Here is a 15,206-nt window from a genome sequence, read left to right as displayed (position 1 = left end):
TTCCTAGGATCCTAAGTCCAAGGGCCCTGTGGAGGTACTTTGGGGGCTGCTGTGGGAGGGTGGGAAGGGGATGCAGAATTTGAGGGTAGGTTCCTGATGTCCACCTCTGTTTTAACCCAAACAACACTGCTTTCAGGGTTGTTGTTGTTTTTTTTTTTTTTGGAAGTCTTGTTTTTAGGAGGACTTCCATGGCTAACATATGTTCATAAACCACAATCACTCACCTAACAGGTTAAAACAAAACAAAAACTGTGGTGCAGAAAGGTTAAAACACATATAAACCACTCATGCATCTGGATAATGGATCCAGCGTCCAAGTTTCCCGACACACCATTTAATGTTCTTTCTACATAGTCTTGTGTTTGTTTCCTATGAACTGAACCACTTTTCAAAGAGAAGAATAAAAGATAGCAAGAGCACATAGTGACAAGGATATTGGGGTAAATCTACCAAGAAACAGCTGGGGGAAAGGTACAGAACAATCCCATCTGCTCCTCATTTCATCTGTTTCATAGCTGTTCTTCTAATGCAAGCCCTTAAAACGTAAAGAAATGGATGATAAGAGCCAGGGCTGCTTCTGCCAAGAATAACTCATAAGGGGACACAGTACAATACCCTTGTCTCCAGCGGAATGAAGTATTTGATCAGAAATGCTGTGTTCTGTAAATATTCAGTCTATTGATGAAGATCTCTGTAGACGGGGACAGAGCCTAACTACGCCTCCTGAGAGAATTTGGGAGGAGTGAAACAAGACAGAATCATGGCAGATGTGTCTGTCTGTCTTGAAGACCAGGGTGGGGGTACCTACAAAGGAAAGGGATTAATTGAGTTGTCCTGCCTCAACCACATGGACCACTCTGTGTTCAGTGCAGTGATAGGGTGGAAGGAGGTGACAACAGAGGGGCCTAGAAGCACCTCTCCTATTTTTTTCAGTTTATTAAATTTTTTTTTTATTTTGTATTGGAGTATAACCAATTAACATTGTTATGATTTTTTTCAAGTGAACAGCAAAGGGACTCAGACATATGTGTACAACCACTCTCTTCCAAACTCCCCTCCCATCCAGGCTGCAACGTGACATTGAGTGGAGTTAGTTCCATGCAGAAGCACCTCTCCTAATGCTTAGCTTTAGCTGCTGGTTAGAAGTGTGGTCCCTTTAATTATAACAATGCTGATACTCACTGCATACTTCTCGTACCCCACACAGTTTACTGACCTCTCACAAAACCCTCTGAGGTAGGAGAGTCCTCTTCAAACCCGGGCAGTCTGGCTCCAGAGTGGACATTCTTTATGGAGGTGATAAAGCTTATCTATTTATCTGAAGTATAATTCATGCACAGTTGGGTGCACAAATTTTAAATGTAGACCTGAGTTTCCACCTCTGTTTGCAATCTTGTAGCCACCACCTAGAGCAAGACAGAACATTTCCATTTCCAGATGGTCCTCTGAAATCTGTCTCCAGGTAATAAACACTGCAGACTTAGTCACTCTTCTGACTTCAGTCACCAGAGATTAGTGTTGCCTGTTCTTGTACTTCATGTAAGTGGGTTCATACAGCATGTGCTTTTTTTATGCCTAACTTCACTCACTTAATAATATGTGTTGTTCATCCATGGTGTTGCCTGAACAGAGCCTGCATCATAACTATAATACTATGTCACACTGCCTCTGGTCAGGTTAACTAATTCTGTGTTGCCTCCTAGAAATGTCTCCTTGGAAAGTAGTTTGGGCCACTCAGAGTTAGCTGAGCCTCAAGGGGTGGGGAATGAGAACACAAGAGCTTAACTTTAGGGTATGGCCAAGAAAAACTATTAATAACTTTCTGTAAAAGGAAAAATATCAGAAACTTTTTGAATAACATTACCCCTAAAGTTTAAAAATGCTTGAATATCATTCAACTGCGCCAAAGTTAATAAACATGAGATGATTAAAAAAAAAAAGAAGAGAACCTTTTAGCTAACTCCCAGGTGCTGAACAATTCTCAGGACCTCACTGCTGGATTCCAGGTCCCAGACTCATTGGATAAGCACAAGTTCCTCTTTTGCTTTTCTGTCTCTCCTTTTACGGAACAAACTTTGTCCCCGACACCCCCTCAGTCAGGTGCACAGCATCCTTAGGCTTCATTTAAGACAGTGCTTTTCGACTGAAGGGTACTATTTTTGGTCTCCCTTTCCCCTCTCCCCTAATGGGGACACTAGATGGTATGGTAGCATTTAGAGATGTCGTGGGTTGTCAGGACCAGGAGTGGAGGTGCTACTGCATCCAGTGAGTGGGGGCCAGCAGTGCTGCTAAATATCCTACAGCGCACAGGATCGTGCCCTCCACCCTCACATCTGGAAAGAATTCTCCAGCCCCAAATGTCAGTGGAGCTGCAGTGGAGAAACCCTGGTCTAGGATCCACGCGGAATCTGGAGGTTGCTTCCTAATACAGGGAGAGAGGAAGCAGGGCGTGATGGGAAGAGTTTTTGACCTAGAGTTAGAAGACCCTAGAAGTTCAGGGTCTTACTCTGCCGCCAAGTAGCCGCCTGACCTCATTCACCATTGAGCCTCACTTTCCTCATCTTTTGCTGGGAACTGTGCTGCCAGCCTCTCTTGCTTACAGACTTTTTGCAGGATCAGGTGAGAATGTCAATGAAACCACCTTGAAATGCTTACACATTATTATTTTCTTGGACTGTGACAGCAGATCCAGCCTATGGGTGTTTTTGTATCTAAGGTCAGTGCGAGAATATGTTCAGCAGGGTTTCTGTCTTCCTGTGTTCCGTTTCCAGGGTCATAGCCTCATTCTCACATCTGTGTGGGAAAGGAGCTCACACACAAAGGGTGTTTCCTGGAACTGTGGGCAGGGCTTCAAACATCCCTGCTATTCTCTAAGGCTGCAGTTCTCAAACTGGAACATACAGTCTGAAAATTCTCTCTTAAAATCTTGTGAGACTTCCAAAGGGGTTTGCTTCAGAAAAGAAAGGTATTTTTAGGGTTTAATCTTGGATTTGATTTTGTCGCGTGAGAGGCTGAGGGCTATAGGCCCTTCTGGGTGAGGATGTGGAATGTTATGACAATACTGGTTTGATGAAATATTGTTCAGCTGAGTGTGCTATGTCATGTAATGTAGAGAGGGGTACAACTCTCAGAGAGTTCGAGGCAAGAGGCCTGGGGCTTGTGCCAAAGAAATGTTAGGTCTTTATTAAAACATCAGGGAACTTTCCTTTTTTAAGAGGATGAGGTGAGGTAGGGAACGACTCTACTTAAATATGGTGCTGAAGAGAGACTTTAGTGTGGTAATGGATAGTGTGGGGCATGGCATTTTGTAATTGTTAATAACATCAGCAGTCTTGTTAAGAATCTTAATACAGGGTTGAGATTGGTTGAATGGTTTTAAGAGAGCCAGCCCAAATTCTAGTATTCCTAAGTGTATACCAAAGGACTTCTGCTGTCAGCCAAGATGGAATAAGAATTCAGGTCTCAAATCTAGAGCTATAAATATGTATAAATATACAAAACAACGTGTAAGTACAAAGCTCAAATGCATGGCTACGGTGACTGCTCTGGAACGTTTCTGCTTGTTTTCAAAAGTTGAGAACTTGACCTGCAGGTTTTCAGGGCAATTTGTACTTTTACATAGAGGTGAGACTGTTCGTGAATTTTCATCTTTGGTTGTTTTCAGTGATATGGATTAGTGTGTATGACAAGGATATCGTGTTTCTGAAGGAATATAAATTAAAAACTGGTTGACATTCACAAACATTAATATTTTATGCCTATAATATATTTTGGACTCTTAAATATAAAATGACTAAAAACACAGCAATATTGTCACATATGGGTTATATGCTAACTCTGACACATACTTGAGAAAAACAGCTAAATTGTCTTGATTATTAACATGTGTGAAGTGAAAGCCACTCAGTTGTGTCTGACTCTTTGCAACCCCATGGATGGTAGCCTGCCAGACTCCTCTGTCCATGAAATTCTCCAGGCAAGAATGCTGGAGTGGGTTGCCATTCCCTTCTTCAGGGGATCTTCCCAACCCAGGGATCAAACCTGGGTTTCCCTGGATTCTTTACTGTCTGAGCCACCATGGAAACCCAGCATTAATGTATGGTGTGCATTAAAAAGAAAAAGAAAAAAGGATTCAGATTGATTTTCTCACCTTATAACAACTGGGCCAAGTATAATTAAGCAGTTTTCAAATACTTGGTTGTAAGCATGTGACAGAGAGGGGAGATGAATGCAGAGAGCTCAACCATTTTGTAAGATAAAGAGTTTCCATCTCACAGGCCCCTCCCAGTGGAGGGGGAGAGAAAGCTGGGAGGCAATTCCGAGGCAGTTTGAGTTTCAGGAGAAGAGTTCTAGGAGGGGAGAGCTCTAGAGAGCTGCAGAGGGCCTCCCTTTAGTTTTCCGCTGACAGAGATTAGCACAGGCACGTGAGGAATCTATGTGAGGCTGGAAAAGAATGAGCAGAAAGGATCAAGGGGAACAGTCCCCTGGCACTCACAGAGGCTGGGAGGAGATGTGTTCCACCAGCAGAGGTGAAAAAAACATGTAAACATAAGGCATTGACTAAATTATTCACTTCCCAGATATCACTTCCTGGGATTCCCCTGGTGGCTCAGTGGTTAAGAACTCGCCTTTCAATGCAGGGGACATGGGTTCAATCCCTGGTTGGGGAATTAGGATCCCAAGCTCACAGCTAAGCCTGTGCCACAGTGAAAGATCCCACATGAGGCAATAAAGACCCTGCATGCTGCAACTAAGACCTGACCCAACTCAACCAAATACATAAACAGATAGTAAAATAAATAAATAAATAAAAGGCTACCACTTCCAGAGTAAGGTTAATATGCCCTAAAGGTTCCTCTGGTCCTATCCAATAAAGTTTTAAAGCACTCCCAAAAAGATTACTGTAAAGTAGTTTAACTGCATCCCAGAACAAAGCTAGAGAATATTTAATACAAGAATATCTAGCACTAACAAGGTAAAATTCATATTGTCTTCTCTAAGCTAAAAGTACCAGACATGCAAAGAAGTAGGGAAATACAATCTATAATGAGAAAAACCCAACATTAAAATAGTTGTTGTAACTATGTTTTATATATTCAAGAAGGTGGAAGACGTGTAAACATGGTAAAAAGTGTGGAAGATTTAAAAAAATACAGATTGAACTTCTAGAGATTGAAAATAATGTCTGAAATGAACAATACACTGGGTGGGATTAATAACAGAATAGACATTGCAGAAGGGGAGGTCAGTGGACTTGAGGGCCTAGCTGTAGAAGCTATCCAAAGTGAAAGAGAGAAAACAAGACTGAAAATAAGTAAACAGCACAGTAGGGAGCTCTGAACAGTTTAAGATGGTCTCACGTTCATGTAGCTGGAGATTCCAATGAAGAAAGAGGGGACAGAAAAAAACGCTTGAAGAAATAATGGCAGAAAAATGCCCAAATTTGATGAAAACTTTAAGCACATAGATGTTAAGAAACAAAACAGAAAAAACCAAACCCACAAAATTGTGCTGAAGCACAGCATAATCAAATTGCTTAAAATCAGGGGTTAAGAGAAAAATCTTGTAATCAGCCAGAGGCCTAACTCAGTGTCAGCAGGAAAGAAAAAGCACTGCCTGCAAATCTATAGACTCAGTAAAAACATAATCGGTAACCAGGACTGGGGACAGGGGGAGGGAGGGGTGAACAGGTGGTGCAAAGAGGATTTAGGGTAGTGAAACTGCTCTGTATGGTACAACAATGGTAGATACATGTCATTAACCTTTTGTTGAAACTCAGAGGACGTAACACGCCGAGAATGAACCTTAATGTAGACTGTGGCTCTGGGCGATGGTGTGTCACGTGGGTTCACCAGATGTGATGAGCGTGCTCTTCAGGTGCCGGCTGTTGACCGTGGGGGAAGTTGGGTGTGGGAAAAGGAGGTATGTTGGAACTCTGTACTTCCTGCTCAATTTTGTTGTAACTTGGAAGTGCTCTAAAAAATAAAGTATATCACTTAAAAAAAAAAAAAGGCACTGATCAGTGATTATCAGATGAAGGTTACAGTTTCATGCCCATAGTTGTCAGAGTACATGACGTGATGAAACGGTAACCCGCTCCAGTATTCTTGCCTGGGAAATTTCACAGTGCTGCTTAGCTGGTCCTACAAAAAGAGGTCCAAGTTCCAGAACACATTAAATACATTATTTTCCCTAGAAAACATGTTTCCTCTGCTATATATCCTGAGCTCATGACACTCCCATGCTATGGACTTCAGGCACCCCTGATTCCTACACCTCTTTAACTTCATTTCTAGCCAGTTGATATTTGTTTCCAAGATGTCTCTTCGTTTGCTTTTATTCCTCCAGTTCTAATTTAGGGTCTCAAAACATCTCATAAATTCACTCTTTGACATTGGGGACATCATATTACCTCTCTGGGTCTGAGTTTGCCCCAGTACAAAATATGAGTTTTGGCTAATGATCTCTCAAAGTTCTTTTCACATTTAAAGTCTGGATTTCAGTGCTGTTTTAGGTTATGTATGTACAGACCTCTTCTATTTCACACTAATGAAGCTTGATTCTCATGTAGTTATGCCTAGAGAGGAACAGGTTATAAATTATAAATATGCCCTGCACAGAATATTTGCTAAATAAATAGTTTTAAGCAAAACAAAAACAAAAACAGAAATAAACAAATCCTAATTAGTTATGTTCTGCAGAACAGGACTCGGTCTGTGGTAGGCTAATGACCCTTTCCCAGAGTTGCCCACATCCTGATCTCCGGAACCCGAGTATGTTAACTTATATGGCAAAAGGGGCTTTGCTGATGTGATTAAGTTAAGGATCTTGAGATGAGGATGTGACCCTGGATTATCTAAATGGGCACAAGGTAGCCACGTGGTTTCTTAGGCTGCTGGCTTTGAACATATTGGAAGAGGCCATGAACCAAGGAATGCAGGCAGCCTCTAGAAACTGAAAAAGACAAGGGAATGGATTCTCTTCAGAGCATTTAGAAGCAACACAGCCCCACTGACACCATCATTTTAGGACTTTCAACTTGTCTAGCTGTCAGGTAATAACTTGTGCTAAATATCTTAGGGCATCCCTCGTGGCTCAGATGGTAAAGAATCTGCCTGTCAATGCAGGAGACATGGATTTAGTCTCTGGGTTGGGAAGATCCCCTGGAAAAGGAAACGGCAACCCGCTCCAGTATTCTTGCCCAGGAAATCCCACGGACAGAGGAGTCTGGCAGGCTATAGTCCATCGGATCACAAAAGAATCGGACATGATTTAGTGACAACAGCAAAATATCCTAAGCCATTAAATTTGTAGCAATTTGTTGCAAACACAAAAGGAAAGTAACACACAGTCCTTTCTTCCCCCTTAACTACTCATCTTTATAAGGAGAGACGTTTAACTTTTCTGGGTCTCTATTTTACTTTCAGCCAAATTGTGTTAAAACTTTCTCTCCTGTGTGAGGTTAAGGGCAAAATGAAACAACACTTCAGACTAGTTGAAATAATAAAAATACTACTTATAATACCAACATTTCTACAACTAGGATACTTGTAATGTTGTATAAATGCTTTATAGACATTATTTCATTCAAACCTCCAAACAGCCTTACGAAACAGAGATCATTATCCTCTTAAAGATGGAAAACTGAGGCTCAGAAAGGTCAAGAAAGCAGCTCCGGGCCACAGCACAGGCCTTCTGTGTCCGGTCTGTTTGACAGCAAACGGGTGCTCTTGCGCATTTGGTTATCCTGGCAATTAAAAATGTTATGTAAATGGGGACCATTACAATGATGATTATTACTATAGCATTCTGTTATTATTCTGTCCACATGCCTCGTTCCTGTAACAACAGCTGATTGCTCCACTCATCATACCCCAGCCTGTCGCCAACTTGTCACAGATGTGATTGAAATGCTACTAATTTAGCATTAGGACTTTCCAGCTGGGCGGAGCTGGCAGAGGCAGAGGAGATGTTTGTTTATCTGAGAGCAAATGGCTTTGAGGTTTGGAAATGGAAATACCCCTCTTTCCACACCCTAGAGAAAGGCGGTTGCATATGGTGAGGCCAGTGCTTGGCCATTTGCGAGTGGAGACAGGACACAGGTACTGGCTGCCTCCAGCATCCTTAGACTTCTTGGTTGCACAGGCATGAACTCAAGCGGTTTCCTTGAGGGGGCTGTGGGATTTGAGCCCTCATTCCCTTTTGTAATAAAACGAGCCACAGGCTAATTGTAGTCTGTTTTCCAATCCTCCTGCCCCTTCTTTCATGTACCTATTTCCTCTTCCCTTTTCCTCCTCTTACCTTCGACTTCCTGCCATTGTTCTCAGGTCTGTTTGTTTTTTAAGGGGTTGGCTTGGCTAATGGGAATTAGGGCCAAAGGGGCCAGCTTTTCTTGAGCTGTGCTTCCCAGAATAAAGAAGAACGGTTTGCTTTGAAGGCTGTTGAGAATATTTGGATTAATCACATTCGTTCTAGTATTTTCCCTTTCTATTCTGATCATCAAAGAGCTCTGAAAGGTTTGAGCTGGTGCAGAGTTTGTTCTAGTTTGTCCTTGGGAATAAATGTCTGGAACAGGGTTGGTCTAAAAATGTTTTCCGAGGGAAGCCTCCTTAATGGGGCAGGTGGAAAATTCACATCAAGGGAGTATCATCTTTCAAAATGGCTCCTTGTCAGAAAGGGATGTGGAGTTGCAGAGAAACCTGAATCTGCCAAGCTTCCAGTAGATGTACTCCTTGATTCCCGGTGGTGCTGGGTGGAATCTGGGGCTCTGGACTGTGAAAACTGGACTTCTTCAGGGGCAGGAGGCTGAGAAATGTGGAGTGTCCTTTGGGATGAAATGGTCATCAGTTTGGACAAGATGAGTTTTTTGTTTCCATGTGCTTCTCTGTGTCACCTTTGCTAAGTACGTTTCTCTGGTGACCTTTTTTGGGTTAGTGTATTTTGTTTTGCCTAGTTTAACAGAGGTGGAAGAACTTTGGCCCTGAGGTCTGGAGAATGTTTGCTGAGTGAGCCCCATTGTGGTGGTGGTGGTGGTGTAGTCACTCAGTCGTATCTGACTCTTTGCAGCCCCACTGGCTGCAGCATGCCAGGCTTCCCTGTCCTTCACCATCTCCCAGAGTTTTCTCAAACTCAGGTCCATTGAGTCAGTGATGCCATCCAAACATCACATCCTCTGTCGTCCCCTTCTCCTGCCTTCAGTCTTTTCCAGCATCAGGGTCTTTTCCAATGAGTCAGATCTTTGCATCAGGTGGCTGAAGTATTGGAGCTTCAGCTTTAGCATCAGTCCTTCCAATGAATATTCAGGACTGATCTCCTTTTGGATGGACTGGTTGGATCTCCTTGCAGTCCAAGGGACTTTCAAGAGTCTTCTCCTAGAAAATCTCATCTGGAAACATGCTAGAATTACATATGAATGTGGATGGTTATTTAATTCATCTTTTGTATCTTTTTCTGTAGTGCAGAGGGAAAAACCCAGGATGGGGAGTCAGGAGTCTTGGATTCTAGTTTTGATTCTTCCAGGCATTAGTTGAGTGACTCTGGGGAGTCTCTTAACTGAGCCCCAGTGGCCTCATCTCTAAAAGACGCATAATAATGATGCCTTCCAGGCATGGTTATTGAGAAGCTGCAGTGAGACGCTGTGTGCCAGCACTTTGTGGGCTAGAGTGTGTCCACTAGGTGACAGCCAGAGGAAGCACCGTCGTCCTCATTGACTTGTCGACAACATCATTGGCAGTGTGAGTTTCAGGACAGCTGCCTGTGGGCCCTCGGACCAGCCTGGTGCAGGTCATCAGAAACTAGACTAAAGGGTGTACATGAGGAAACCCATTTGTCCAACAGGTGCTCTTGGCACAGTCATTTCTGAAGACATTGAGGCTTCTAGTGAGGGAGACATAGTCCCAGGCCTGGCTACAAGACAAGTGGCCTTGTGGCCTTCCCAAATCTGAGCCATCTCCTCAGAACCTCAACTCCCTCATCCATGAAGTGAGTGAGAGTGACAAAGTGTACAGGAGCCTCAATTCGGTAGGATGTGTCTAGATGTCCTGCTGGATCAAGTACGAAGACAGTAGAACAGTGAGAAAGCTATTATTTCTTGAGTGCCAACAATGTACCAGGCATTTTATTAGTATCATCTCCCTCCATTCATGATCCATTCACTCACACGCACATACACACATACATCCTATTTCTTCCTCCCTCTCTCCTTTCTTCCTTTCCTCCTCCTTTTCTTAATTAATTATGTGCTAGGTTAGATACCAGGAATAAACCAGTAAATAAGATGGACACAGTGCTCATGGCCTTACAATAGTTGTTTAGTCGCGAAGCTGTGTTTGACTTTTTTGCAACCCCACAAGTTGCACCTGCCATGCTCCTCTGTCCATAGGATTTCCCAGACAAGAATATTGGAGCGTGTTTCCATTTCCTTCTCCAGAGGAGCTTCCCGACCCAGAGATTGAACCCACATCTCCTGCACTGGCAGGTGGATCTCTTACTTCTGAGCCACCAGGGAATCCCATTACAATAGTACTTTATATTAAATAATAACTTTGTAAAGTCTTTAGCACATTGCCTGGCATATGGAGGGTTCAGTTTTTGATTATTTGTATAGTGGTGGTTTAGTGGCTAAGTCATGTCCTATTCTTGCGATCCCATGGACTGTAGCCTGCCAGGCTCCTCTGTCCATAGAATTCTCCAGGCAAGAATACTGGAGTGGGTTGCCATTTCCTTCTCCAGAGGATCTTCCCAACCCAGGAATCAAATCTGGGTCTCCTGCATTGCAGGCAGATTCTTTACTGATTGAGCTATGAGGGAAGCCCAAAAGCCTACAGCACCTGGTATTCCCAGGTGGTCTCCCATCCAAGTACTAACCATGCCTGACCCTGCTTAGCTTCCGAGATCAGCCAAGATCAGACGTGTGCAGGGTGGTATACTTGTAGATTAAATAAGCTAGTAGGAGTTTTTGTACAAGTTGGGACAGTGAGATCCAGGAAAATGTATGGGGCATATATCATTCTCTGTGACAATGCAGCTTGGAAAAAAATGATTTTTCTTAAGAAAGCTGTTCTCTCCCTTTGGAAAAGGCTGCCTGGGGCGCAGGTAAGGTGGGGGTGGGGGACATCCATGGTTCAGAGAGAGGCTCTGGCTCTGCTCCCCACATTATCTCTCACAGCTTGGGTTGGTACTCACACTCTATGGGCACTTGTTTATTCTGCTTTGCTTGTGGGTTACTTGGCTGGGACAAAAACTAGAGATGCCAGCAAGGCCTCTGGTTAGGAAGCTGCAGAAGGTTGTAAGCCAACAGGAGAGTGCCTGTCCTCTGTATGGCAGGTCTGTGCTGTCTGATGAGTGGGGTTGGGTTGGAAGAAAGAGATGATGAAGCGCCCATTCAATAAGGGCTACTGAGAGCTAGGTGCTTGGGAAGATAATTCCATTCAGTCCCCGAGAGCCTTGCACAGGCAGCATCAGCACCTAACTCGAGCAGGTGGAGGAGTGGAAGCTCAGAGACTTGTGTGATGTCCCAGTGGCCAGTCTGTGGGAGAAGAGGCCTGTTTGATTCCAGCAGAAGTCTGAGGAGCCAGCTTTCAAGGTGTGGTGCCCCTTGGTCTGAGGGGTGCTATTCCTTGGAATATAGCAGAGTCAGTCTGTTTGGGGATGATGACTGATTTGGTGAATTAGCTGGAAATTAGTTCCTTATTCTTCCCTACACTTTTTTGGGCATTGCACTATTAGTTATCACCAACCACAGAGGCTGGGTCCCTTTATATAAGACATGCCAGTAAGAAGAGTACATGGGGTGGATGGCCCAGTGCAAGCTGTGCATCGGTGAAAACAGTGAACATATAGCTCTGGGCTAATGCTTGGGGAAGAAAAGCCAGTGCACAAACTGAAAAGAGGGTGGAACAACCAGAATCCTTTAAGGCAGCCGTCCCAGCCTTTTTGGCACCAGGGACCGGTTTCATGGGAGACCGTTTTTTAATGGATGAAGTGGTGGGGAGGATGGTTCAGACGATAAGACGAGCTCTAGGGAGTGGCAGATGAACCTTTGTTGCTTGCCCACTGCTCGTCTCCTACTGTGCAGCCTGATTCCTAACAGGCTGAGGACTGGTACCGGTCCGTGGCCTAGGGGTTGGGGTCCCCTGTTTTATGGTGAGATATGATTGAGACTGACACAGCAGGACACAGTCCTTCCTTCCCTCCCTCCATCTTCCTCTTCCCATAAGGACACATGGCATGCCTACACTGTGCTTGGCACTGGTGGGGCAGCAGAGATGATCTGTCCTGTCGTGGCCATGGTCCTGTCCTCTGGGGCTGATGGTCAGTGGAGAAGGCAGAGAAGGCAGCAGGCCAGCAGCATGAGAAGTGCTCAGTGGAGGGCGCGCAGTGAGGTCCGCGTCCAGGTTCAGCACAGGCAGAGAATGGGGTGGGGGTGGGGTGGGTATAGGTGGAAGAGAGGAAAAGGTGGAAACACATATAGAGGCCTGAAAGTAAGAGAAAAATTTGGAGACAGTGATGGAGAAGAAAATAACCTTCTCTGGCCTCTTCCAGCCTCGATGGGTTTGAGGTGTTGGACTGAAGAGGAGGGTTTTGGGCATATGTGACTGTGGTAACTGGTGCTGTGATGGGCTAGAGAAAGGGGAGGAGAAGGAGTTTGGAGAAATAACAGCTAAGAGGTTCTTAACCATTTTGTTCTGTGAATCCCTTTGGCAGCCTGAGGAAGCCTAGGAACTGATTTCAAATGTAGGACATAAAATACCATGATACACATAGAGTTCCTTTATCTAAGTGGTCATGGCAATGCACCATCCAGATGCTCTTCTGGGAGGGACATGCTGCCCTGGATGCTGGCAGTGTGGTCAGCAAGTGGCCTTCAGCTACGGGTCCTTCAGGGTCTGCTTTAGTTGCCGAGAAGAGCCTCACCCAGGTCATCCACATAGCCAGTGGTGCAAAGGTGAGAGCAAAAGGCAGGCCTTCTTGGTTAATGGGGGTGATTCTGACAGCCCACTTGACACCCAGAGCTGACTGTGCTGTTGACCAAAGCTTCTGGGTCTCTACTGAGGCTCGACTGCTCCCCTACCTGCTTCTGCTTCTTTCTCTTCCCTTAGTAAGCATGGATCCCAAAGGCCCTCCCTAATAAACCTCTGAACACTGAATTCTGTCTCTTTATCTGCTTCCTGGGGAATACAAATTGCATCATGCATTAAATAAGATCCAGCAGCCAATCTAATAACAACTGTAATTTTGAAGTTGTTGTGAGCATAAATTATATTGGGAAGTATTTGCAACAACCATAATGTGATCTGTTTTGCTTGGTTGCCTATGTTGATAATCAAAAGAAATGTTAAATTCTCGTTAAAGGTTAGTGAAGAGATCATTTTTCCCACTCAATTTCATGAACTTTCCTGAATTCTATCCACAGGTCCCCAGAGAGTTTATGGACTCTATAAAGAATTCCTTATTTAGGGCTTCTCTGGTACTTCAGTAGTTAAGAATCTGCCTGCTAATGCAGGAGTCATGGGTTCAATCCCTGGTTGGGGAAGATCCCATGTGCTTAGAGCAACTAAGCCCAAGTGCCACAACTACTGAGCCTGTGCTCTAGAACCCTCAAGCCGTAACTACTGAGCCTGTGTGCCCTGGAGCCTGGGCTCTGCAATCAGAGAAGCCACCACGATGAGAAGCCCATGCACTGCAGATAGAGAGCGGCCCCACTCACTGCGACTAGACAAATCCTGCACGCAGCAATGAAGACAGTGTCTTTTTTTCCCTTATGGACAAAACAAACAAACAAACCAAATTCCTTATTTGGTTGGAAAAGAAAGAAATGGTAACGATACAGACTGGTCCAAAGGTGCCCACATCCATTTGACTGGAAGGATTTAGCAAATCCAAGCATAGGACTCCCAGTTAGACATGAACTTCAGATAAGTAGTGAACAGTTTTTAGTATAAGTGTGCACCATGCAATATTTGGGACATATTTATACTAAAAATTGTTCATTATCTGAATTTAAATTTATTGGATGTCTCGTATTTTATCTGGCAACCCCACTTTAACATCTATTTTGGCTCCTCGTGAGGTCTTGTGACCTACTTAAGGATGTGAAAGAGCCTTGAGTTGGGCTTTCGTCTTTGCTCTGAAAGTCACTTGTCCTGGTCCCAGCTTCAGTTTCCTTGTCTGTCAATGGAACTTAGTACCTGCATCATAGAGAGGGTGTGAAGATGATGGAGGACAATGTGTATGAAACTTACTTCAGAAACTGTAGCGCCTCAGGTGGATGGTGGTTTTTATTGCCGTCTGGAAAAGGATTCTAAACTCTTGAAAAAGGAATAGCTCTTAAAAGGGAATCCTGGAGGATCAGTCTAAATGTCTAAAAGTAAGCAAACCAATAGAGCAGGCCAATTTGCTATGGGAAATTAGTTTATTTATCAGCATTCTGGTGAATTTGAGGTTTATTTGCTTCTAAATTCTTGTAGGTCTCCTGAACTAAGCCATCTATTGGTTTGAAGGAATTTATGGCATTTCTGCAAAGTGTAGCGTTCTGAAGGACACCAAGAGAAGTGGATAGGAGAATAAAGCTCTCAAGCTAAAGAGGCAGAGAAGTGAGATTTGCCTTATCTGAACTGGTTTTTCATTTTTTCCCCTTATGGTTATTTGCTACTGAATTTCTTTGTGGGTGTTTATGCCAATGGGCATTGCCTTTACCAGAAGAATTAGACTATTAGACTCCACATATTTATCAGGGTGAAGTACAATAAATATTTATAGAAGTTCCAAATTATTAGTAGTCCCCCACCCCTTATCCATGAGGGATGCATTCCAAGACCCCAGGGAATGCCTGAAACTGGATAGTTCCAAATCCTATATGTACTGTTTTTTCCTATACTAATGGGCATATATAGTATGGATGTGCTTGACAAAGGGACTATTCATATTGTGGATGGCATGGGGTGGGAGATTTCAACATGCTACTCAAAACAATGTGCACTTTAGAACATATGAACTGTTTCTGGAATTTCCCTTTAATATTTACAGATGATGACTGACCGAAGTTAACTGAAACTGAGGAAAGTGAAACCACAGATAAGTGCGGACCACTGTGGAATGCTTGCTATGTGTTGGGCTGGTTTGTGGCCTTATGATGTTGTCACGGGCTTCTGAGCGGGCCAGAGCTTTGTGTCCAGTGATAAAATTCTCCCAGAACATACAACCTC

General features: G+C 43.8%; 2 protein-coding genes across 13 annotated transcripts in view; one reads left to right on the top strand and one right to left on the bottom strand.

The window, feature by feature from the left end:
- Positions 1–15,206, top strand: part of LOC147364520 (uncharacterized) — a 254,466-nt gene that overhangs the window by 61,693 nt on the left and 177,567 nt on the right. For 4 of the 10 annotated variants that reach the window (XR_015134627.1, XR_015134629.1, XR_015134631.1 and 1 more), the window contains exon 1: positions 2,840–2,965. The exons of the other annotated variants lie outside the window; for them this stretch is intronic. The gene's annotated coding sequence lies outside the window, so the exon portion shown is untranslated. Of the gene's footprint in view, positions 1–2,839; positions 2,966–15,206 lie in introns of those variants that run through there. 10 annotated transcript variants of the gene reach the window in all.
- Positions 1–15,206, bottom strand: part of LIPC (lipase C, hepatic type) — a 183,253-nt gene that overhangs the window by 53,481 nt on the left and 114,566 nt on the right. The gene's annotated exons all lie outside the window — the stretch shown is intronic.

This window comes from Bos grunniens, chromosome 10 (genome assembly GCF_055505025.1).
Source record: "Bos grunniens cultivar Pamir isolate PY7600 chromosome 10, Bosgru_T2T1.0, whole genome shotgun sequence".
In the NCBI taxonomy this organism is placed as follows: Eukaryota; Metazoa; Chordata; class Mammalia; order Artiodactyla; family Bovidae; genus Bos; species Bos grunniens.
The sequence above is the reverse complement of the archived record's forward strand: the minus strand, read 5'-3'. Positions and strand labels throughout refer to the sequence as shown.